The 26,645-nt window shown below is 38.0% G+C and overlaps 1 pseudogene; it reads right to left on the reverse strand.

The window, feature by feature from the left end:
• Nucleotides 1–9,047: 9,047 nt before the first annotated feature.
• On the reverse strand, nucleotides 9,048–11,009 carry LOC110291649 (annotated as a pseudogene).
• Between the last annotated feature and the right edge of the window lie 15,636 nt (nucleotides 11,010–26,645).

Genomic DNA, 26,645 nt, shown 5'->3' on the forward strand with positions numbered 1-26,645 from the left:
AGGGAGGGAGGGAGGGAGGGAGGGAGGAAGGAAGGAAGGAAGGAAGGAAGGAAGGAAGGAAGGAAGGAAGGAAGGAAGAAAAAGGCATCCTCAGTCCTCTGTGCACCTTGCCCTTCAGAGGATAGCTTGCCTACAGGGAGCATTCAGATCCCAGGGATTCAGGTGATAATCTGGGTGCTCTCTGAGGAGGATCTGTACTGGAGAGCACACCAGCCACAGGAGCAACAGAACTTCTTGGACAGGGTCCCTTCTGGCCTTCATCCTCAGCCAGCAGGCAGAGCTGATCCTCAGTCTTCTGTGCACCTTCCCAGCCAGAGAGAGCTTGCCTGTGCTCAGACCCCCAGGACTCAGGAGAAAGCTGGTTTCCCAAGAGTGCTGACAGAGGCTAACAGACTCACATGAAGAAAAAGCTCCAGCCACAGTCAGCTAGACCATCTAATACCAGAGATTACCAGATGGTGAAAGGCAAATATAGGAATCTTACCAATAGAAACCAAAACCACTTTGCATCATCAGAACACAGTACTCCCACTACAGCGAGTCCTGGATACCCCAACAGACCGGAAAAGCAAGATTATTATTTAAAATCATATCTCATGATGCTGGTAGAGGATTTTCTCCCTTAAAGAAATACAGCAGAACACAGCTACACAGGTAAAAGTCCTTAAAGAGGAAACACAAAAATCCCTTAAAGAATTACAGGAAAACACAACCAAACAGGTGAAAGAATTGAACAAAACCATCCAAGATCTAAAAATGGAAGTAGAAACAATAAAGAAAACCAAAAGGGAGACAACTCTAGAGATAGAAATCCTAAGAAAGAAATCAGGAACCATAGATGCAAGCATCAGCAACAGAATACAAGAGATGGAAGAGAGAATCTCAGCTGAAGAAGATTCCATAGAACACATGGACACAACAATCAAAGAAAATGCAAAATGCAAAGGATCCTATGTCAAAACATCCAGGAAATCCAGGACACAATGAGAAGACCAAACCTAATGATAACAGGTATGGATGAGAATGAAGATTTTCAACTTAAATTGCCAGTAAATATCATCAAGAAAAAGTATAGAAGAAAACATCCGTAACTTAAAGAAAGAGATACCCATGAACATATAAGAAGCCTACAGAACTCCAAATAGACTGGACCAGAAAAGAAATTCCTCCCTACACATAATAATCAGAACAACAAATGCCTAAATAAAGATAGAATATTAAAAGCAGTAAGGGAAAAAGGTCAAGTAACATATAAAGACAGACCTATTAGAATTACACCAGATTTCTCACCAAAGACTATGAAAGCCAGAAGATCCTGGACAGATGTCATAGAGAACCTAAAAGAACAAAAATGCCAGCCCAGGCTACTATAGCCAGCAAAATTCTCAATTACCATAGATGGAGAAACCAAAGTATTCCATGAAAAAACCAAATTCACACAATATCTTTCCACAAATCCAGTCTTTCAAAGGATAATAAAGGAAAAGCACCAACACAAGGACGAAAACTACTCCCTATAAAAGCAAGAAAGTTATCCTTCATCAAACCAAAAAGAAGACAGCCACAAGAACAGATTCCCAACTCTAATAACAAAAATAACAGGAAGCAACAATTACTTTTCCTTAATATGTCTTAATATCAAAGGACTCAATTCCCCAATAAAAAGACATAGACTAACAGACTGGCTAAATAAAAAGGACTCAACATTAAGCTGTATACAGGAAACCTACATCAGGGAAAAAGACAGACACTACCTCAGTGTAAAAGGATGGAAAACAATTTTCCAAGAAAAAGGTCCCATGAAACAAGCTGGAGTAGCCATTCTAATATTGAATAAAATTTAATTTAAATCCAAAGTTGTCAAAAAAGACAAGGAGGGGCACCTCATACTCATAAAAGACAAAATCAACAAGATAAATTCTCAATTCTGAATATCTATACTCCAAATGCAAGGGCATCCACATTCATTAAAGAAACTTTAGTAAAGCTCAAAGCACACATTGTACCTCACAAGATAATAGTGGCAGACTTCAACATCCCACTCTCACAAATGGATGGATCCTGGAAAAAAAAGAAACTAAACAGAGACACATTGAAACTAACAGAAGTAATAAAACAAATGGATTTAACAGATATCTATAGAGGATTTTATCCTAAACCAAAAAGTTTTACCTTCTTCTCAGCACCTCATGGTATCTTCTCCAAAACTGACCATGTAATTGGTCAGAAAAGAGGCCTCAACAGATATAAAATTATTGAAATAACCTCATGTATCCTATCAGATCACCACAGACTAAGGCAGATCTTGAATAACAACATAAATGATAGAAAGCCAACATATACATGGAAGCTGAACAACACTACTCAATGATAACTTGGTCAAGGAAGAAAGAAAGAAAGAAAGAAAGAAAGAAAGAAAGAAAGAAAGAAAGAAAGAAAGAAAGAAAGAAAGAAAGAAATTAAAGATTTATTAGAGGTTAATGAAAATGAAGCCACAACATACCCAAACTTATGGGACACAATGTAAGCACTCATAAGAGGAAAACTCATAGTGCCTCTGAAAAGAAACTAGAGAGAGCATACACTAGCAGCTTGACAGCACACTGAAAAGCTCTATAACAAAAGGAAGCAAATTTACCCAAGAAGAATAGACTGCAGGAAATAATCACTCAGGGATGAAATCAAACACTTGTAAACAAAATGTACTATAAAAAGAATCAACCAAACCAGGAACAGGTTCTTTGAGAAAATCAAAATGATAGAACAACATGATACAACCTTAGCCAGACAAACAAGAGGGCACAGGGGCAGTATCCTATTAACAAAATCAGAAATCAAAAGGGAAACATAACGACAGAACCTGAGGAAATCCAAAACATCATCAGATCCTACTACAAAAGCCTATACTCAACATAACTGGAAAACCTAGACCAAATGGACAATTTTCTAGACAGATACCACATACAAAAGTTAAATTGGGATCAGATTAACAATCTAAACAGTACATATCCACTAAAGAAAAAGAAGTACTCTCTAGTAGTGTCCCAAACAAGAAGAGCCCAAGACTAGATGTTTAGTGCAGAGTTCTATTAGACCTTCAAAGAAGACCTAATTCCAATTCCCCTCAAAATATTCCACGAAATAGAAACTGAAGATACTCTAACCAATTCGTTCTATGAAGCCACAAATACTCTGATAACTAAACCACACAAAGACTCAACAAAGAAAGAGGACTTCAGACCAATTTCCCTTAATAATATCGATGCAAAAATACTCAATAAAATTCTAGCACACCAAATCCAAGAACACATCAAAGCGATCATCCATGACGATCAAGTAGGCTTCATCCTAGGGATTCAGGGATGGTTTAATACACAGAAATCCATCAATATAATCTACTATATAGACAAACTCAAAGACAAAATTCACATGATTATCACATTAGATGCTGAGAAAGCATTTGACAAAATGTAATACCCATTCATGATAAAATGCTTGGAAAGATCAGGAATTCAAGGCCCATACCTAAACATAATAAAAGCAATATAAAGCAAATGAGTAGTCAACATCAAACTAAATGGCAAGAAACTCGAAGCAATCCCACTAAAATCAGGGACTAGACAAGGCTGCCCACTGTTGCCCTAACTATTCAATATATTACTTGAAGTCCTAGCCAGAACATTTAGACAACAAAAGCAGATCAAGGGGATACAAATTGGAAAGGAAGGATTCAAAATATCACTATTTGCAGATGATATGATAGTATAGATAAGTGACCCTAAAAATTCCACCAGAGATACTCACAGTCAGCTATTGGATGGATCACAGGGTCCCCAATGGAGGAGCTAGAGGAAGTACCCAAGGAGCTAAAGGGATCTGCAACCCTATAGGTGAAATAACATTACGAACTAACCAGTACCCCTGAGCTCTTGACTCTAGCTGCATATGTATCAAAAGATGGCCTAGTCGGCCATCACTAGAAAGAGAGGCCCATTGGACTTGCAAACTTTATATGCCCCAGTACAGGGGAATGCCAGGGCCAAAAAGTGGGTGTGGGTGGGTAGGGGAGTGGGGGGGAGGAGACTTTTGCGATAGCATTGGAAATGTAAATGAGGAAAATACCTAATAAAAATTAAAATATATATATAAAATACCTTGGTGTGACTCTAACTAAGGAAGTGAAAAATCTGTATGATAAGAACTTCAAATCTCTGAAGAAAGACATCAACGAAACCTCAGAAGTTGTAAAGATTGCCTACACTCAAGGAATGTCAGGATTAATATAGTAAAAATAGATATCTTGCTGAAAGCAATCTATAGATTCAATGCAATCCCCATCAAAATTCCAACCCAATTCTTCACAGAGTTAGAAAGGGAAATTTGCAAATTCATCTGGAATAACAGAAAACCTAGGATAACAAAAACTATTCTCACCAATAAAAGTACCTCTGATGAAATCACTATGCCTGTCCTCAAGCTGTACTACAGAGCAATTGTGATTAAAAAAAATAATTAAAAATAAAAAAAAATTGCATGGTACTGGTACTGTGACAGACAGGTAGATCAATGGAATAGAAATGAAGACCTAGAAATGATCCAACATACCTATGGTCTCTTGATCTTTGACAAAGGAGCTGAAAGCATCCAGTGGGGGGGGGGGGAACCCAGCATTTTCAACAAATGATGTTGGCTCAACTGGCAGTTATTATGTAGAAGACTATGAATTGATCTATTCTTTTTTTTTTTTTTTCCGAGACAGGGTTTCTCTGTGTAGCTCTGGCTGTCCTGGAACTCACTTTATAGACCAGACTGGCCTCGAACTCAGAAATCCACCTGCCTTTGCCTCCCTATTGCTAGGATTAAAGGTGTGTGCCACCACGCCTGGCTGAATTGATCTATTCTTATCTCCTGTACAAAGCTCAAGTCTAAGTAGGTCAAGGAACTCAACATAAACCAGAGACACTGAAACTTATGGAGGAGAAAGTGGGGAACAGCCTCAAAGTCATCAGCACAGGGGAAAATTCCTGAACAGAATAGCAATGGCTTGTGCTGTAAGATCAAGAATCAACAAATGGGAACTCATAAAATTGCAAAGCTTCTGTACAGCAAAGGAAACTGTCAATAAGATAAAAAGGCCACCAACAGATTGAGAAAAGGTCTTTACCAATCCTAAATCAGATACGGGACTCATATCCAAAATATATAATGAGCGTAAGAAGTTGGATAGAAAAACAAATAACCCTATTTAAAAATGGGGTACAGAGCTAAACAAAGAGTTCTCAACTGAGGAATACTGAATGCCTGAGAAGCACCTGAAGAAATGTTTAGCATCCTCAATCATTAGGAAAATGCAAATCAAAACAGCCTTGAGATTCTACCTCACACCAGTCAGAATGGCTAAGATCAAAAATTCAGGTGACAGCAGATGCTGGCAAAAATGTGGAAAAAGAACACTTCTCCATTGTTGGTGGAATTGCAAGCTGGTACACTCTGGAAATCAGTCTGGAGGTTCTGCAGAAAACTGTACATAGTACTACTGGAAGATCCAACAATACCACTCCTGGGCATATACCCAGAAGATGTTCCAACTTATAATAAGGACACATACACCACTATGTTCATAGCAGCCTTATTTATAATAGCCAGAAGCTGGAAAGAACCCAGATGTCCTTCAACAGAGGAGTTAATACAGAAAATGTGGTACATTTACACAATAGAGTACTACTCAGCTATTAAAAACAATGAATTTATGCAATTCTTTTTTTGGGGGGAGGGGGTTGAGACAGGGTTTCTCTGTGCAGTCCTGGCTGTCCTGGAACTCACTCTGTAGACCAGGCTGGCCTCAAAGTCAGATCCACCTGCCTCTGCATCCCAAGTGTTGAGATTAAAGGCGTGTGCCACCACTGCTTGACTGAATTTATGAAAGTCTTAGGTGAATGGATGGATCTGGAGGATATCATCCTGAGTGAGGTAATTCAATCACAGAAGAACACACATGGTATGCACTCACTGATAAGCAGATATTAGCCCAGAAAGTTAGAATACCCAAGATAAAATTTGCAAAACACATAAAACTCAAAAAGAAGGAAGACCAAAATGTGGATCCTTTGATCCTTCTTAGAAGGAGGAACAAAATACCCATGGAAGGAGTTACAGAGACAAAGTTCAGAGGTGAGACTGAATGAAGGACCATCCAGAGACTGCCCCATCTGGGGATCCATCCCATAAACAACCACCAAACCCAGACACTATTGCACATGCCAACAAGATTTTGCTGCCAGGACCCTGAAATAGCTGTGTTCTTTGTGGCTATGCCATTGCCTGGCAAATACAGAAGTGGATGCTCACAGTCATCTATAGGATGGAACACAGGGTCCCCAATGAAGGAGCTAGAGAAAGTACTCAAGGAGCTGAAGGGGTTTGCAGGCCTATAGGAGGAACAACAATATGAACTAGCCAGTACCCTCAGAGCTGCGTGTCACTAAACCACCAATCAAAGAAAGCACATGGTGGGATTCTTGTCTGTAGCTGCATATGTAGCAGAGAATGGCCTTGTCAGGCATCAATGGGAGAAGAGGCCCTTGTTCCTCTGAAAGTTCTATGCCCCAGCATAGGGGAATGCCAAGGCCAGGAAGGGGGAGTGGGTGGTGTTGGGAGCAGGGTGAGAGGGGAGGTTATAGGGGATTTTTGGAGAGGAAACGAGGAAAGGGGATAGCATTTGAAATGTAAATGAAGAAAATATCTAATAAAATTAAAGAAAAAAAAAGAAAGCCTTTAGTATCCAGGAAGCAAAATAAATAGAGTTTCCTTGATGTGTCCAGATGCAATACTATTTAGAATCCTGACAGCAAGACCTATAGATAATAAATGTCGGGTTTTTCATAACTGATCACAAAAGAAATAGAAGATTAATAATGTGGGTTGAGAGGTGAAAAAGGGACAAGTGTTTTTATTTATTTATTTATTTATTTTAGATTTATCAAATGTTTAGAGGGATTTTGGGATGATGACTTTTATTTTCATATATATATATATATATATATATATATATATATATGTGTGTGTGTGTGTGTAACTATGGTGGAGATTCAAGATTTTTGTACTTTTCTTCATAGTAATTCTTGTATTTGTGGTCTGTTATGATTAAAACCATAATTTTTTAGCCCTTGTTCTCATTTCAATCTGTATTTTTATTCATTATCTTCTAAATTGTACATGATTTTATTCCATAAAAGACCTTGGCCTATAACTGAAACTCATTAATGCTATTCCTCAATGGACTTAATGTGAGTCATCAAATAGTAGTTAGGAAACAATGTTTTAGAGCTCTAAGCAAACTTTCATGTTTAGTGTTGAAATTATGTGTCGTAAATTAGCATCATGTTCATATTGGGTCACTGATGAGAATACACAACTGGGATCCACCCAACCTTATGAAAATCAAAATTTTCATTTTAATGATTCTCAAGTAACCCTATGCACATTAAAGTTTGAAAACCATTTGTTAGTTTGTATCACTAACTTTTTTATTTTTCCAAAAGAATTTATTTTCAGAAAAATTAAAATTCAGTTTCAAGACAAATTTAAATCTAACACTTCTTTAACCAAGGGCTTTTTAAAGATAATTTTATTTTCTTTTTTTGCCTTCTTTAATTCTGAAGCCCTAGTGAAACTATTTTAAAGTAATTTCTTTTTCAGAGAACAATAAATATTCTGCCTCACTGATAATCAGAAAATGTACAGAATCCATGACTTTAGTCAAGTCAATAATGACAGTGTCATTATATCAGTAATACATTTTTTATTTATTTTTCATTTATTTATTTTTGCTGCAGGTGGGGTTAATGGCGGGTCACTTTCTCTCACTGTGGATTATTTCTGATCCCACGAGGGGCCTTCAATGTGGCTGACAGATTCAAAATCAGGGACAACGTTTTCTCAAGCCATTTTTCTGAGGCAGTCATTTTAGATTCATACTCTAAGGTTATTGCACGCGAGTCTGGATAAATTCCACATTCAGCTTCCCCAGGTTCTAACCACCTCAGCTGAGCCCCGTTTTGGCAGGAAAAGCTAGGCATGGGGCATGTGGTGGGGGGTAATATGATTCCTCCTTTGGGTTGTTAAAACTCAAGAGGGAAGATGACCCCCTCCCCCTCCAGCTGCTTCCCTCTCCCCATCCTGGGCTGAAACCCTTTGCACAGAGAGCCAGGTGGAAGCTGATGTCTTTCCTCATCTGGCTGTTTTAAAAGCACCATTATGAAGTCGGGATGTACAGTAGTTAACAGTAATATATATATATATATATATATATATATATATATATATATATATATATATATATATTCATATCTATCATATATACATAAACTGTAAACAAGAGGTAACAGCAGCTTCTAGAAACTGGTTTTCTTCAAGGTTTCCTGTGTGGTAGGCACCTGAAATACTGTAGAAAAGTGTCTGATGTGGTGTTCTCTCAGTGTCCTGCTGCTAGTTGGGTTCTGTTTTGCATGACCAGGAATGGTGCTGTTGAGACTGCTCGGGGCTGCAAGAGGAGACTCTGCTGCCCAGGGTCTCTATTTTCTTCCTGTTTGTGCTCCTATCTGATCAGGCTAGAGACAAACAAAGAGATATATATAAAAGGGGAAAACAAAACAAAACAACAAACAAACAAAAAAAAAAACCAATGTTTTAAGTTTTTATAGCATTTTCCCTCTTTTCCTTTCCTCTCCAAGGCATTACTTGGAGAGTACTTTTTTTATTACTAATTTTGCTGCAATAACTTTCTTGTTTTACTCGCAGCAAGAAACAAAAACCCAAACAGAAAACCCCTCTGAAAAGGTGTAGAAAACAAAAAGTTTGCCTCCTAGGACCAGAGGGGAAGGCCAAGCCCTGTGGCATTTTTCCTCCTCTGTGGTTTGCATTAAATTCCTTTTATCTCTTCTGGATGCTAAACGAGAGGCACTTTTCTTGATGTTTTATTGTATTTTGCTTTTTGTTGGTTTGTTTAACTTTGTTTTCATTTCTACTTCAATTTGCCCCCATGTTCCTTACACACAAGCAAAATATTCCTTCAGTGGACCAAAGTGATGGCGGATGACCTGCATGCTCCACGACCAGCCCAGCAGTCTCTGCCTCACCAAGTGGCACACGTTGGAGACTTGTGTAGTGGAGCAGGAAGCCAAACACCATTTCCATTTCAGTGCACCAGAGGATGTCCTCCTTCTCATTCATGAAGACAGGAAATGCTGGTCTTTATGGAGTTTGACCTGGTGATAATGGTCCTCACTTTGCTGAACTTGGCTATTCTGCCTTGCTCCAGATACTCTTGCAGCTCCAGCTTATCATTCACAGTGGATGTCAATGGCCTGTTCTTGCCAGGAAGGTTACTCCAGAAGTAACAGGCCCTGTGTGCAGCAGAGGCTTCTTTGGCATCCATCACCACAGGGTTGGATTCAAGAAATAGTGAGATGTTTCTCTTGTCCCTAACACCCATGGCTACCACATTCTCAAAGAACCAGAAGAAGGGGCAATCATCTCCCTCCTTGGGCCGCACATCAGGCAGGAGGCAATACAACTCAAAGAAGAGGCAGACTGTACCCTCGTAAAGTCCCTTGCGGGCAAGGACTGCCTCCAGTCACCAAATCGAATGGACCTCATTCCTGAATATGCTTCTGTGTGCCACTGTGGATGTCTCCGAAGTACATGATCTTTCTCTGGTGCTCTACCATGCCCACTGTGATGGAGTCCTCACACACCTCAGTGGCAATGTAGCGGTCACTTGGATGCCCAGGTCCTTCAGCACCACGAGCCTTGTAGCAATTCCATCAAAGGTCAAATTCCTGGTCATGGTTATTGCCAGAGAACATCTGGATTCGAGAAGGCCAGTTTTCCCATCTCCGCAGCAGCCCATAGGTGCCCTTGTGCCCATACATGTAGCAGTTCCAGGGGTCTTTCTTAATGCTTGCCTGGGCAGCTCCTGGACCACCAAGAGATCTACACATTTGACACAAAAGCAACCACAGCAGTTGTTGTTCCCACACATGAGCACTTCAGGTCCCGCACCGCAGAGGTACCCATTGTCATCATACTGGTAAGCACACTCTAAGAAGCAGTTCTTACAGTTCTGGCACATTCCATGAATAAAGAGTGGGTGCTCCAGGGTGGCGTTGAGACTCCCAGATGAGATCCAAATGACCTCAATATTTCTGCACTTCTGGTACACCTATACATGAGCCACTCTCCTGTGTATTCATCAACGTTCTTCCTGACCTTAGGTTTCTCTGTTGGGCTCTTTCTGGGTTTCTTGGCTGGTGGGGGTGGGGCATAAGCAGCTGCCGCAGGCTCCACCAACATGGTTAGGTGTAAACTTCCCTGTAAGGATTCTCCTTGTCTGGTTGCTGCAGGCCCCTAGGACCCAAGGGCTGGAAGTCACTGAGGGTCCATTCAATCATCTGCTTGTTCTGCCTTACCACTGTCACTTTCGTCACTGTCATGGCAAGCTGGAAACATCTTCCCTGCACGGCTGCTGGCCACCTGGAGGACTTTGTAGATGGCTTTGCGGTACACGGGCTGCCTATTGTAGGCGGTCTGGTGGAATGCACTGTAGAAGGGGCTAAGTGGCATGAGATTCTTGACACATACCACTGAGAACTTGCCATCTCTGAACCACATGACCCTGAGAGTACCTCCAGCTGCTCTGCTCCAGCCTGTCATCCACCAAGACACAGTTCGGCCTGGCCACCAGGAGAAACCCCGAAGTCTTCCCGACACCAGCTCTCAATGCCAAAGCCCCAGCCATCCTCACACTTGGGCTCATCATCAGCTGCTTTGGTAGCATTCTTGTCCCTAGCATAGGCCCCTACTGGCTCAGGGGTGGTGGCCACAGTAGGAGATGCAGGGTCTGTGGGCTGCTGCACAGCAGGAGGCTGACCTCCTCCATCTTCTGAGACTCTTCCAGAGGCCTGCTTCTCTTCCACAGCATTCATTACTGCAATCACCTTGGCTTTCTTCTCAGCCCATAGGCCTGGTGCAGCCCCTCTGTAGTACAGCTCAGGTGTCTATACCAGTAATACTTAATCCTTAGATTTAAAACATCAATTCATTGTTTAATGGAATGCTTTACCTTTAATTTGTGGTTACTACATAGAGCCTGAAGTTAGGGTAGAATCTATGTTGTTCTGTGACAGCATGTCTCATGCCCTCTTTCTAGTAGAAAATAGTTTGCCTTAGAAGTATTTTATTCGGTTTACTTGGTCTTGGTGTGATTGCCCATACCAAGTATTTATTGACTTTATATCAAATGGTTGAAAAATATATGATAGAAAAAAAAAAAAAAAAAAAAAAAAAAAAAAAGAGTGCACCCGGTGTTAGAGAAGTCACTAATATCCACATGAATGATAGCAACAAAGTTAGCTAATTTTTATTAATCATTTTATTCATTTACATTTCCCAGTTACCCCTCCACAAATCCCTCATCATATGCACTTCTGCTTTGCCTCGATGAAGGTCCTCCTCCACCCATACACCCAGTCCTGCCTCACTTCTCCAGCATCCCCCTGCAATGGGGTATCAATCCTCCTTCCACTTCCACTGATACAGCCATCCTCTGCTACATATGTATCTGGAGGTCTGGCTCCCTCCATGTATGCTTTTTGGTTGATGGTTTAGTCTCTGGGAGCTCTGGTTCAGTTAATTGATATTGTTCTTCCTATGGGGTTGCAATCCCCTTCATCTCTTTCAGTCCTTCCCCTAGCTGTTTCACTGGGATCCTTGGGCTCAGTCTGACGGTTGGCTATGAGTATCTGCATCTATATTGGTCAGGGATTTGGGGATCCTTTCAGGGAACAGCCATCCCAAGCTCCTGTCAGCAAGCAGTTCTTAGCATCGGCAATAGTGTCAGATTTGGTGTCTGCAGATGGGATGGGTCTGTAGTTGCAGCAGTCTCTGGATGACTTTTCCTTCAGGCTATGTTCTGTTTTATGTCCCTGTCTTTCATTTGGACAGGGTTAACAATTCTGAGAAGAATGTGTGGGCCGATCCCACAACTGAGGGCTGTGCCTGTTTGCTGGAGATGGTCTGTACAAGTTCTCTCCCCCCTTTGTTTCGGCTAAAATCATCTCAGTTGGGGCCTGGGAGCCTGGCATCTGGGGGGGTAGCCAAAGTTATCACTCGTTGAAAAAAAAACATAATGGGAAAAGATAGATGTTGACTATACTGGATTATTATAAAATAACAGGTATCTTCCTAGGAACTAGGCCAATATTTTACAAAATCTGTGTTACAGAAAATTTACAAAATTGTTCTATCATATATATTAATTAAATTTCAAGATATATATCTTACATTCATTTCTGAAAATGAAATAAAAATGAAGCAACTGTATCTTGGGTATTCTAAGATTCTGGGCTAATATCCACTTATCAGTGAGTACATATGATGTGAGTTCTTTTGTGATTGGGTTACCTCGCTCAGGATGATGCCCTCCAGGGCCAACCATTTGCCTAGGAATTTCATAAATTCATTCTTTTTAATAGCTGAGTAGTACTCCATTGTGTAAATGTACCACATTTTCTGTATCCATTCCTCTGTTGAGGGGCATCTGAGTTCTTTCCAGCTTCTGGCTATTATAAATAAGGCTGCTATGAACATAGTGGAGCATGTGTCCTTCTTACCAGTTGGAACATCTTCTGGATATATGCCCAGGAGAGGTATTGCAGGATCCTCTGGTAGTACTATGTCCAATTTTCTGAGGAACCGCCAGACTGATTTCCAGAGTGGTTGTACAAACTTGCAATCCCTCCAATAATGGAGAAGTGTTCCTCTTTCTCCACATCCTCGCCAGCATCTGTTGTCACCTGAATTTTTGATCTTAGCCATTCTGACTGGTGTGAGGTGGAATCTCAACATTGTTTTGATTTGCATTTCCCTGATGATTAAGGATGCTGAACATTTTTTCAGGTGCTTCTCAGCCATTTGGTACTGTGGGAAGAGAGGCCCCTTGGTCTTGCAAACTTTATATGCCTCAGTACAGGGGAATGCCAGGGCCAGGAAGTGGGAGTGGGTGAGTAGGGGAGTGGGGTGGGAGGTTAAGGGGGACTTTTGGGATAGCATTTGAAATGTAAATGAAGAAAATACCTAATTACATTTAAAAAATGAAGCAACTTGAGACTCTTTAAATATAGCTTCTCTCTCTGCAGGGAAAACACCACATAAAGTTGAGTTAGAACAAAATATAATCAAAACAGAAACAAGCAGGAAAAAAGCTTAATAAGAGAGAATGGAGGTGTGAATATATGGGAGGCTGTGCCTAAAGAGCATTATATGCTATATAAAAAGATTCTTCAATAACATAGTAGCATGTAAATGAATGAGTGACACTAGAAAAATATTGACTGATAAAGTAATCTTATTATAATCATGTTCTTTATGCCATTTCATATATTGGATAATATAGAACTATTCTATAGCAGTGGTTCTCCACCTGTGGATCATGAACACTTGATGGTTGAATGACACTTTCAGAGATATTGCTGGTGATTAGTAGAAAACTCTAATATTTACATTACGATTCATAACAGTAGTATGATATCAACCTAATTATAGTTATGATGTAGCAAAGAAATTTTATGGTTGAGTGTCAACACAACATATATAACTGTATAAAAGGGTCTCAGAATTTGGGTTGAAAACCACTTCCCTATAGCATAAATTCACTCATATTTATTTCTTATATATAGTGTTATATAAAGATATTATGTATGTATGATTATTTTAGGAAACCTAAAACAATTGTTTTAAATAGTTATAAACTACACTAATATGAACCAATTTCAAGGCCAACATATCTCAATAAATGTATGCATGTTTAGAATAGTCATTCTGAAGCTGTGGGACATCACATTATCTTTTCTTTTTAAATTGAAAATAGTTTTTCTTTCACAGAACGTAATTTAATTATCGTTTCCTCTTGTCCAAATTCCCCAGATCCAATTGGCTTCCACACGTACCCAAATTCTTGCCATTCCTTTTCCTCTCTCATAGAAAACAAACAGATAGCCAGTGATGGTGGCACAAGCCTTTCATTTTAGTGCTTGTGAAACAGGCAGGTAGGTCTCAGAGTTCTAGGCTACCCTGGTCTACAGAGTGAGTTCTAGGACAGTCTGAGATACACAGAGAATCTTGTTTTGAAAAAAAAACAAAAACAAAAACAAATAAATGAATAAGCAAGCAAACAAATAAAAACAAAAAACACCAGGCATTTAATAATACTACTAATAAAAATAATAAATAAAAGCAAAAGAGAATTGGGAAAACAAACAAACATAAAAAAGTTATTAAAAACACTGAGATACACATATAATACGTAAACACAATATAACAAAACATATAAGCAAATTATCTGCAATAGAAAAAAGGTGTGTGTGTTGAGTTTGAGGGAGAGCAACAACAACAAAATAAATAGGTGAAGAATCAATTGAGAAAACATCCCACTATCAATCTCTATCATCTCTAAGCATTAATATGTGATTGTGTGCATACATGTTCATGACACACAGAAACACACACACACATGCACATGCACACACACCCATGCACACTTCCACACACATATTCACATAATAGTTTATGTGTTTAAAGTTTAAAGTTCAGGAACAGTGTGAAGTTATCAGCACAAAAGTAAAACAAGCCTTCACCCCTAATTTCCTAAAGTCTCTATTTTCTTTCTTGTTTAAAGAATAATTGATTTTTGTGAAGGTTTATGTTTCTTGCTTTGTTTGATTTTATTTCTTGAGTGAATGCCAAAGATTCACATAAGGAAATGCGTAACTCTTATCCAACTGATATTTTTTACAGCATAAGATAAAGGTGCTGACTCTAATGTCTTCTCATCTCACTTTTGCTGCAGTACCAGAACCAGTCTCCATTATGAATATTTCAAACGTCTTCTTGCAACATTACACACTTCAGTGCCTCAAGAATAGTTGACTCAAAAGATTAATGGAAGAAATTCACCCTATGAGTTAACATTAAAGCATAGCCAGTGCTAAATGATGAAGAGACTCTACATTATTAAAATAAAAAAAGAAAGAGTGGGATTCTAAAAACAAATTTATCTTCATTTTATGTGTATGACAACTTTTTCTACATGCATGTGTGCATACCATGTCTGAATCTGGTGTCCATGGAAGCAAGAAGATTTTGTCAAATACCCTGAAAATGGAGTGACATATTGTTTTGTGTCACCCTGTGGGTGCTGGAACTCATCATAGTTCATCAGTTACAGCTGCAAATATTCTTAACTACAGAGACATCTCTCCAACTAAGAGGATTTGTGAATATAAAAATTAAATAAGATATGCTTTAGAAATTCTTATATGCACCCTCTGTAACAGTTTCTTCTAAAACATATTATTCTAGGATCCGACTATATCTTAAAAATCGATTATCAAACAGACAAAACACAATGAGCTTAATATCTTTTCCTGTTTTTGTTGGATTTTTTTCTTTATTTACATTTCAAATATTATACCATTTGAAGATCTCCCCTCTGGAGACCCCCTACCCCATTCCCCTCCCCCTGCTTCTATGATGGTGCTCTCCCACTCACCCACTCCCACCTTCCCAGCCTGGCATTCCCCTACACTGGGGCATTGAACCTCCTCAGGCCCAAGGGACTCTCTTCCCACTGATGTCCAACAAGGTCATCCTCTGCCACACATGAACCATGGGTCCCTCCATGTGTACTCTGTAGTTGATGGAGCAGTCTCCAGGAGCTCTTGGGGGGGGGGGGTCCTGGCCAGTTGACACTGTTGCTACCCCCAATGGGGCTACAACCTCCCTCAGCTCCTTCAGTCCCTTCTCCAACTCCTCCATCAGGGACCCCACACTCAATCCAATAGTTGGCTGTGAGCATCTGCCTCTGTATTTGTCAGGCTCTGGCAGAGCTTCTCAGGAGACAGCCAAAATAGGCTCCTTTCAGCAAGCACTTCTTGGCATCCAAGATAGTGTCTGTGTTTGGCAATTGTGTATGGAATGGATCCCTAGGTGGGACAGTCTCTGAAGGGCCTTTCCTTCAGTCTCTGCTCCACACTTTGTCTCCATATTTCCTCCTGTGAGATTTTGTTCTCCCTTCTCAGAAGCACTGAAGCATCCATACTTTTGTCTTCCTTATTCTTAAACTTCATATGGTCTGTGAATTGGATCTTGGGTATTGTGAACTTTTAGGCTAATAATCACTTATCAGTGAATGCATACCATGTGTGTTCTTTTGTGATTGGGTTATCACACTATGGATGATATTTTCAAGTTCCATCCCTTTGCCTGCGGATTTCATGACTTAATTGTTTTTACTAGCTGAATAGAATTCCACTGTGAAATGTACCACATTTTCTGTATTCATCCCTCTGTTGAGGGATATCTGGGTTGTTTCTGGTTTCTGGCTACTATAAATAGAGCTTCTAGAACATAGTGGAGCATGTGTCCTTATTACATGTTGGTGCATCTTTTGGTTATATGCCCAGGAGTGGTATAGCTGGGTCATCAGGTAGTAGTACTATGTCCATAACTTCTGTTGGTTTCACTGTGTCTTTGTTTAGTTTCTGTTTCCAGGATCTGTCATTGATGAAAGTTGGGTGTTGAAGTTTCCATCTATTATTGTGTGAGGTGAAATATATGTTTTGAGCTTTAGTAAAATTTCTTTTATGAATGTGAGTGCCCTTGCATTTGGAGATAAATGTTCAGAATTGAGAATTTTTTTGGTGGGTTCCTCAGAGCTTAAGTAGAGGTCTTACCTGTGCTCATAGGTGTGTCAGCACTCCTCTTAGCATATCATCTTAATGATGAATTAATTGTTCTAAGCAAAGTTTTCTTTATTGTAAAATTTTGGTTTAAGCTCATATGTCCTCATAAATAAAAACAATACTAGATTAGTGGGTACCAAATACATAGTAGGCTTCTACAACTGATTTAAATAAAAATAGATTGCAAAATTACAGTGTTGGTTAATATACCTTTGAAATGAAGTTGTTAAATGTTCTTATAAAATGAGACTGTATATTATGTTATATAATGACTGCTTTAATCTATAGCAAATAATAAGTGACACATTTTAACCAAGTGTGATGCCAGGTTCTGGTATCAGCATAGTTTATAATTCAAAATTCACTCCATATGATTAATTAGGAGAAAATACAAGTCTATGTTTTCATTTGAAGAAAAATGAAACTACAATTACATATCTTATATTAACGATTGCCACTGTAACAACTTCTTGTTCTTCTACCTGAATGCAGTGGAGTTTAGGTTTGAGCAAAGGTACTTCCTTCCCAGTGGACAAGATAAAAGCTAGAGGAAGGGGCTAGGATCCTAATACATCTTTCCAAGGCATAGTCCAGTGGCATAACTTCTTTAGATGAGAGCAGACTTCCTAATCTTTCCACCACCTCCCAATAAGAACATAGGCTGATGAATCAGTTTCCACATGTGAGACTTTGGCATACACTTGAGAACCAAGCTGCAAGAGACATTAAGTAACTAATTATGTAGCACTGTGAGCCCAGGGCTTCTAGCACAATCATTTTTAACCCTGATTATTACTAACACTTATGGAGCTCTTAATATAAAGATATTTAACCTTACTTCTGACAATTACAATCAAGTGCCTCTCAGGCAGATTCTAAAAAAGAATACTAATATTTCCCGATTCAATTGAACAAGTATGTTAAAAAAATCTGTCTTCTATGAATCATTGACCTGTAAGATACAAAGGGAATGCCTGTAAGATCATCATAGCAATTTCTCCTAAATATGCAGTGGTAATTGATAAAAGTATACTTCATCCATTGTACTCTTTTCCAAATGTCACTTTATAAGACTGACTTTGCTTTATATTTTGCCTTTTGAAAGCAAAGAAAACACAATTCCTTTTACAATGCACAAGTTACAGAAGAGTTGAGGCTATAGAGATAACTATAGAACTGTCATAATGAGGCCTGCAATTGAAGACACTACTTAAAGCAAATGGGACTTACTGAAATTTTTTCAGTAAGTCATATCAGAGATAACATTCAAAACCTAACCCAAAAGATTATATGAACAATACAATGTTATTCTTTTGATTCCAAATATATGCATTTTATTTATACCATTCCTATTTCATTAATCTCCCTCAAACTCTTATGCTCCACACATGGCCTCTTTTATTTTAATTATATCATCTACACATATAAGCAATTAATACATAACTAAACCGTACTGCATTCCTTTAATATTGCTCGTGTGGACATACTGTGAAGGCCGACTACTTAGTACTGGAAAATCAATTAGGGATACAGCCCCGAGGATGAATGGTTCTCTCTCTCTCCTGTAGTAATCATAAATTGCCTGAAATCCTTAGTATAAATGTAAGGCCTTGAAAATTTTCTCATATCAATATTGACTTGCCAACTAGTATTGTCATTGTTTAGGTTTCCTTTGGTAATCATATTGTTCACATTTCATGGTTGTAGCTTCCCTGTCATATAAAAAAGACTCTAACTTATAGTGTATCTCTTGACCCTCTGGCTCTTAGAATTTTCTATGGTTTCTTCTATGATGCTCCCTGAACCTTTTGGTGTAAGAGTAATATTATAGATATACCATTTGAGATTGGACACCACGTAACCAGTCATTGAAGTTTTGCAAGTTGTAGCTTTCATTGCTGCTCTCTGATATAAGAAGATCTTCTTTGATGAGAAGTAAGAGCTAAATTACTTTGTGGGTATAAGTGTAAATATTTAGAATTTAGACATTACAGTGTTTTAGAAAATTGGCAATAATATGTTCTGTTATGGGCTCCATGACCTTACCAGATAGCTTATGGGTAGCTAGCCCGGTATATGGTACTAGTCACAAATTGCCTCTTATTGAGAAGGCTGTATTTCAGTTTTCCAGATATGCCATGCCACCAGCATATAAGTGCCATTATTCAGCCTTGAAGATATCTTGCTACACTGCTAATTGTTGTGGTTCAGGACATCCATATGTCAGGATTTGGGCAGGGTTATTCATTGATCATTCACCCTGGTTTTTAATCTCTGAATTAACCAGTATCATTAATTGCTGGGAACCATGGAGTTGGCTTGCCTTGACAAGCATATGTCATAGGTTTTTCAGGTTAGAGTCCATGGCTCCTGGAGTACAATGTGTCTTGCAGTTCCTGAGAGACACATGTGTTCCCTCAGGCAGTGAAGCATTCAGGCCTCTTTGTGTTTCTCTGTATGTTCCTTTACTAGTCAAGAAAACATGAAAGCTTGAAAGGACAATTGGTCTTAGACATTAATCTTGTGTGCCCTGTGTAACTTGCAAACATCATTGTATCCTGGAAATACAACTGTATTGATCCTGGCAATTGCCACTATATTCTGTTTCTGAAAACGGTATAAAAAGTCTGCCCTTAATAGAATTGGGACAGCCTCACTTGAGCTGTGATCCCTTCAATCTGGCCTGATTTAATTCCTTGCAGTCTTATTAGGTGACCTTTGTCCAGTAATTAAGCACAGGAACTTATAATTAATATTGATCATATTAATATTTTAATAGTCTACTATAAGAAATGTATTTCTCATCATTTGTTCCATTCATTACAATCTATGTGTGGCTTTATGACCACTTGTTATACAACACTTGATCTGTTATTTAAAAGGTTACTTAATTTACTTTGCTGTGTCTTAAAAATTAGGATTGAACAATACAAATACTAGTGTTATTATTTAGAAGTCTAACTTTCATTTTTTACTTCAACTAAATAACCCAGAAGTAAGCAAACTATCCAGTGTATCAAGCTTTAAATCTCAGTTAGATAGTCATTGACTTTTAAGCACAGACATAGTATGATTAATTACAAGGTAAAAATAACAATATTGAAAATGCACATGTATAAATAACTACACTGTCAAAACTTCTTGGAAAATTGAGTTGTTATTATATTATTATCATAATTTGGTCATCAGCTATTTGGTTTTAGAGATTTTGGTATGTAGTTACAAATCTAAAATCTGTTAGATAATAATGAAATGTTTGCTGTTGTTGTTTAATTAAATATAGTTAATTTCATTAGGCTCATATCATCTTTTGTTCTCCATTGTAAGCTTTAAACTGGTTAACTAATAAGTTGGTTATTTCGCTGTCACGTTCAAAAAAAGGAGATAAGGGAAAGAAGTAGTACATGGATTTTAGAAAATCAGAGTGGCCTGTTAGTCAAAGGAAGGTGTGAAGACAGAAATCCTATTTACTTCCAATATATGAATCCATAGTCTTTTATGTTTAACTGAAGAAACATTTTCTGATAAGGGAAATTTTTTGGTGAGAAAATTCTCATCCAAAGAGTAAGTCCCTTAATGTCTCAAACAGGTTTGCTGGCATTTAGAAATCTGTTCACTATTTATCTTCACAACCCATATGTTATATATGGGGAGCTTGCATGATTTAGACTTATAAACCACATTAAGGTAAATAACACGAACTTCTAGAATTTATCATTGTGTTTTCTATATGACTATTTTATTTTGTAGATCATAATAAAAAAAAAAAAACATTTCTCCCTTCCCTTTCCCCACCTTAAACCTTCCCATATTCTCCTCATTGCTCTCTTTCAAATTTATGGGGACTTTTTCCCCATTAACTGTTAAACTGTTATTACATGCTTTCCTGTTTGTGTATTTACACATATATTCATATATATATATATATATATATATATATATATATATATATCAGTTTTACTTTCATGTATGTTTAAAGGGCTGACCATTTGGTACTGAATAACCACCTGACGTCTCTCCCCTGGAGAAGATGATTTCTCGTGCCCTCTGCACTCTTTGGTTGCCTGTAGTTCATTATGTAAGGTTGAGATCTGTAGGCTTTTCTCCTTTCACTTTGATGTATCTATTGTTGTGTACCTTGTCCAGCTCATTTTTGGGAAGTCATAGATGTAGCTTCTGACATTCCTAGGAGGCATAATCTTGCAGTAAATTCCTTGATCTTCTGGCTCTTACAATCTTCTCATGCCATCTTCCAAAATGTTCACTGAGCCTTAGGTGTGGAAGAGTTTTCTATATCTAATATACCTTGACCAAATAATATACATTCTTCTACCACTCTACTATATTCCTAAAGAACCAAACATGTAATGATGGATAGTTTTTTCATTCCTTAGTAGTACTTACTGCTCTTACAGAGGTTGATAGCTTGCTTACAATGACTTATAACCAACTATAGTCCCAGTAGTCCAGTAGTCAGTAGTCCAGTCCCAGTTCCACTGTCCTATTCTGACAACCACAGAAACCAGATACTCATGTATAGGTAAAGCACTAATGTACACACATATATACATACAATCAAAAAGCAAATATAAAAAATAAAAAAAAACATGAACAACTAAATAACAAATTTCATATTAAAGTAACTTAGATTAGTCTTTGTTTTGTTTGTTTTTCAAGACAGGATTTCTCTGTATAGTCCTGGCCATCCTAGAACTCACTTTGTAGACCAGACTGACCTCAAACTCAAAAATCCACCTGCCTCTGCCTCCCGAGTGCTGGGATTAAAGGTGTGCACCACCATGCCTGGCATTTGTTTGGTTTTTTAGCCTAGTCTTGCATTAAAATTTCTTATAGCATAATAATGGAAATAAAATCTACCAATACAAAGCAAGATTTTGAAACAAATTATATATATATATATATACACACACACATATATATATATAAAACATATGTTATATAATACTTAAAAATAAAAACTCAAAAAGTTAGATTATAGAATATGAAATGTGGCTTAGTTGGCAGAGTGCTTACCTATCACACACAAATCCTGGGTTGAAAGAAAGCACAGCCTGAATCCAGGCCTGGTGGTACCTCCCCAGGATCTCAGCACTTGGGAGATACAAACATGAGGATCAAATGGCCAATACAGGCCAATGTAACCCTATATTACATAGAGAACTTGTGGTTAGCCTAGGATACATGAATCTCTCTCTCTCTCTCTCTCTCTCTCTCTCTCTCTCTCTCTCTCTCTCTCTCTCTTTATATACACATACATCACACATGCATGCATACTACATGGTAAAATTATGATAAAGAAATACAAATAATGACTGTATTATAAAGATGATGATTTATGCACATTACATCTAACATTTTAAAGATTCCAGGTATACTTTTATATTTCATATTATGAAGCCAAGTTTTTAACATCGCACCCTTAAGCATAAATATCAAATAAAATTGATTCATTTAACAAAGTCTAGTCTCCACTGAGCTCAGTTCCAAGTGTGTTGGTCTCTCAACACCTGAGTGATTCCACTCTCATTCCAGCTAATTTCACACACAGTATTTCTCTCCTATAAAACCCCAAGGAAGATGTATACTTTTATCATAACAAAACTGCTACAGGCTGTGGAGATGGTGATGCCTCATCATGAAAGGAATTTGCCCACAAACCTGGCAAACTTAAGTTCTAAGTGTCAGAATCCAGTAAGGGAGCAATGGAGACCATTCTGCCACCAGTAGGGTTCCTGTTGTGCCCTTGGACAATTGAGGCAAACAGCAACATCTCATTAATAACCTCAACTAGGGAAATTGGGTTCTCAGATTGTTTAAAATCTGATCCCTCCAGCTTCCAGCCACTTTGGTAATGGGAAAAAATGTACTTACCTGTCACTATCTAATGGGTGTAAAGGCATTCTGAGTACCCCTGTATCAGTAGCCATTCTTCCTGAGGTCTCTGCCAGGAGCCTTTCATTGGATGTTGTCACAGCAATCTCATCACTAGGGCAACAGTCAGCTCCAGAGGGCTGTAGCCTGTTTCCTTGACTGATCCAATCATGCTCAGGGGTTCCCCTGTCAGTTTAAGTCAAGCAAGGCTTTTCTGCTGGTGTTTGCTGCTACTTCGCTGACAGCTTCTTTCAGAATGGTGTCTAATTGCCTTTGGGTCTTGTGTCTCTGGAAAAATAGTTTGGGAGGAGTGAGTTCCTGGCTGCCAAATAGCTCCAACATGGCCTACTTCCTACCACTATCAACAGTGGAAAGGGGAAGGAGACAATTGTTTCAACATAGATTTCTTCTCACCTCCTTACAGAAGCTTGACACATTTCACTCCACACAAACACACATATAGTAATTAATGATGATGATGATGATAAAGTTTTTAAAATAAATAATATATAGACTTAACCATTCAAGGGGAAATCAGCATGGTCATAATTAATAAGTAATTTTAAAATGAATTTTATAAAATATAAAAAATGGAAGATGAGAGGATTTCTCCAATAATTTATCATTTTCACTTTACATTTTGATCACAGTCCCCTCCCTCCTCTCTTCCCAGTTGTACCCTTACCAATCTATCATTCCTATTGCCTCCCCTCCTGTCTCCTTAGAGAAGGGAAGAGTTGTGGAGAATTTTTAAAATGTGAATAATTTAAATATGGAGTTATTTATTTTTTTATTCTTAAATATTGGTGTACAACTAGCATTTTTTGAGTAAACGGAGCCCAGTTTAAGAAAATATCTAATAAAAAATTGTCAAAAAAAAAGAAAAGAAATATCAACAGCCTTGTTAGCCATCATAGACAGGTGCAGAAAAACAAAACAAAACAAAACAAAACAAAAATCTACCTTCAAAGTGACAGCCAATGAGAGTATAAACGAGAGGACGAAAGCAATATCAGTAGTGATAAGAACAAAAGGTTACTGAAGCAAACAAAACATAAAATGACTGTAAAGGATTTTGCAAAGGCACTGGGAATAAAATAGGATTGGATTTGAACCACCTAGAAAGAAATGCCATATGACTGACTCTAAGATAGTTTGATTTTGCCTTAAATGTAAGCTATTAGTATATTCATTGCACATGCAACCATGTGAACTCTAAACAATACTGCTAAGTGTGGTAGAACACCCTCACCACCTACTTTAGGTACTCTAGAGGTTGAAGGAGAGCTACAGAGACTTTGAGGTCAGCCTAGCAACCTTAGAAAGACTATATCAAAATTGAACAAGAGAAGGCTGGGATTGTCTCTCGGGAAATACTTTTGCTGACCCTCCTCCAGAGCCTTGATTCATTTCCCTATAGGACAAAATTAGGATATTTCAAACCATCAAACAATACGTACACTCAAATGTGTCTCAGATTATATGTTCAATTTAAAAAGGTTTCAGAATACTGAAAAGAAACTCTTGAATAGTACATACTTTATCAGAATTTTATTATCATTTGTATTCTTTTAGGAATCAGGTGATTTTGCTATGTCATAGCTGTATGATTTCTAAATGCACTAAAAAGCCTAATTTCAGTTTTACATGTTATGTTTTGATAGTGTATTTCTTAGACTATGGGTTGTTTATGTGTTTTAATAAAGTTGTCATGTTCCCAAAAGCTTATTTGTTTTAAATACATACAGACACACACAAACACTCACACACACGTTTGTGCACACACAATGAAAAAAAGTGTGTGTGTGTACATTGAATTTAAGTTTAACTTATATTTTATGTTTTAAATATATGCCATTGCACTGTAAATCTGAATAGTTTATAAATGAGAATATTTATCATATATAAACATTTGGATTACTTGCATTTATTTGTATTTTGATTTATGAGTAGATATACAGAGCATTTCTTAATAGTATTGGAAATTGAAAATATGTTGAATTTAATACTGGAAGCAATGGGTAATACTGAATAGTATTAATGTATTTTGAACAATATTAAATTTTGAATATATACCACATACCAATCAAGTTTGTTTTTTTGTTTTTTTGTTTTTTTTTCTAGTTTACCTTTACGACAAACATCAAATTCATGTTTGTTTTTTTTTTCTGAATGTTTTCCTCATTTTATTCACAGTTCTCTTTGGATATAGAAATAGTGTATAAGCACTTTACAGTTCAGTTACAACTTGAGGAGACAAGAAATATTGATCACTTTGGTACACATCTATCGTTTCAGCACTTAAAAGGTGAAAGCAGGATGATAGCCACTTTGAGTCCACCCTGGTCTATATAGCAACATCCTTATCTCAAAAGAATAAAATTAAAACAGACAAAAATAAAGTAGCTTCCCTAACACATACTCTAACATATACTCAGTTCTCTAGATAGTTCTTAGAATAGGACACCCAAAAAAGCCATCTGTCAAATAAATCATCAGTAGTCTATAGTCATATGTTTATTATTTCCCTAGAGTAAAATAACGGCATCTCACACTGGTTGAGAGGGTTTCATGTCTTCCTATTGTATAATAGGACTTTTACTGAGGAGACAAAGCACACATGTCTACTCACCCCTGATAGGGAACTCAGAGCAGACCAAAGTATGGATACCACAAAAGTCAAACTTTGTAAATGAATGAATTTTACTGGGGTTATTTGAAAGACTATACATAAGAGAACATTAACCACGGCAGAAAGGACTCATAGATAGCCATGTCACCAAAGCCCCCATGGGCATAAGTGATATCTCAGAAAACTGGGAAACATGAACCATAATGCACAGCCCCCAGGCAAGGTGGAAGGTCCTTTCTGAGTGACTCAAGCACTCCCAGGCAGCTTGGCTGTGTTACATCAATGTTATGTCTAAAGAAGTCCATATCTCTTGAAATGAGATCACACTGGACTATATATGGAATGAGTTCTGGCTGTTATTTAAAAGTCATAAACCCTGAAAAAACTTGTGAAATGGATGCCTTATGACCAAAAGGAATAATACACACACACACACACACACACACACACACACACACACACCCCTTGCAGAAAAGACATATGATTCCATTGAGCAGTAACAAAAATCCATAACAACAACAAAATTCGCATAACAAAATCCATGCTGGCCTCCAGGCTACTTCAGATCCCTACTCCCATGTATTTGTTGTGTATTTCAAAACCTCCACACTAGGATCCTGGCCCTTCTCGCTTCCTCAGCTGTCCAGTGGCAAGACTTTTTCTCCTGCTCTTATGTTCTTGCTAATCTCTTTCTCATGCGATTCTGCTATCTCCACATTATCCTCTTGCACTCTCTTACTGATATCTCTGGCTGTGTTCATTCTACTTCTCTGTATCTGCTATGGACACTTCCAGATCACTTTGGATATTCTCTCTCTCTCCTATTTACAATAAAAACCTCCCTTTACTATCTTAACCACTGTTCTATTGCTGTGAAAACAGACCTTGACCAGGGAAACTCTTATGAAAGAATGAATTTAATTAGTGGCTTGCTTACACTTTCAGAGGTTTGGTTCATTAGCATCATGGTGAAGAACCTGGCAATTTGCAAGCAGGTGCTATATAACAGTAGCTGAGAGCTACATCCTGATTCATTGGCAGAGAAAGAGAGATTTAGTCTGGCATGAGCTTTAAAAACCCCAAAGCTCACCAGTGATCAACATCTACCATCTTTCTAATCCTATAACATCTCACTTCTTGGTGTGTAAGCATTCAAATACATGAGCCTATGAGGGACATTTTGTATTCAAACAACCACCTTCTACTATCTGGTACCCAACATTTACAGGCATATCATAGTGCAATAACAGTTAAAGATAGACTATGAGAGCCATGTATAGGATAATGTGGAGATAGCAGAATTGCATGAGAAAGAGATTAGC

This window comes from Mus caroli, chromosome 3 (genome assembly GCF_900094665.2).
Source record: "Mus caroli chromosome 3, CAROLI_EIJ_v1.1, whole genome shotgun sequence".
NCBI classification, from domain to species: Eukaryota; Metazoa; Chordata; class Mammalia; order Rodentia; family Muridae; genus Mus; species Mus caroli.